The 843-nt window shown below is 40.7% G+C and overlaps 1 long non-coding RNA gene across 1 annotated transcript; it reads left to right on the top strand.

Moving 5' to 3' along the window:
• The first annotated feature begins 261 nt into the window (after nt 1–261).
• LOC311101605 lies at nt 262–843 on the top strand. The gene is made up of 3 exons (XR_014609936.1): nt 262–283; nt 371–479; nt 719–843. It is a non-coding gene; the product is annotated as an uncharacterized lncRNA (long non-coding RNA).

The following is an 843-nucleotide window of genomic DNA, read 5'->3' as shown; positions in this document are numbered from 1 at the left end:
TGAAAATTGTGTACAGTAGTTTATAATGAAACGCAGAAAAAATGTTTTGTAAGTACAGCACTAATTGTTATGTCTCTATGAACAGGTTACACTAGACTCTGCAGAGGTTCCTGTGGTACTCAATCACATGTCATGTTCCTGCTCTGCTGGGAAAGCACTATGTAATCACATAGTAGCACTTCTTTTTCAAAGTGCTCACTATGTTACCATGGGCTTTAAGACAGTGCCATTGCCTCTGTCATGCACCAGCGCACTGCAGACCTGGCACCGGCCTAGGACACAGGTCAGATATTATTTGTTACACTGATGCAGAACTTTGCAGTTTGTATTGACTTTTGACAATGTATTGTTCATCATTATTATATCACAGGGAATTGTACCAGAGGCCACCAATGATATGGCGGTGTGTAAACCAGCGGCTAAGAAAAAAACAAGTGTCAGAGCTGGTGTGAAGTGCACACTGTACCGAGCCTATGATGGTGAGTCTGAATGAGCCCCCGCCTGTACTAGAGCACAAAGACTTTAGTGCATTTCTAAAATAATACAAACATAAAAGTGATTATTATTTGTTACTTTTTATATAGACTTTCAGTGGATATTTTTTTATTTGTATTAGAAGCATGTACGAGACTGGATGAGTGTGGTTGTCTTTTTTAGTGAAAAAGATAAGGTGGCATTTAATGAAATCTAAACTTGACATATCTCACTTTCATGCCAGGGCCTATTCCGGATCCTCACGTCATGGCCAGTGCTGAGAAACTGAAAGACATCCGTCCACAACCAGGGATTTGCAAATTGCTGCACGGGCTTGAGGGCCTTAATTTGGTGGACTCTAAATTTGGC

Source organism: Coregonus lavaretus (genome assembly GCF_964263955.1).
Source record: "Coregonus lavaretus genome assembly, chromosome: 26".
Classification (NCBI taxonomy): Eukaryota; Metazoa; Chordata; class Actinopteri; order Salmoniformes; family Salmonidae; genus Coregonus; species Coregonus lavaretus.
This window is presented reverse-complemented; position numbering and strand designations above follow the sequence as displayed.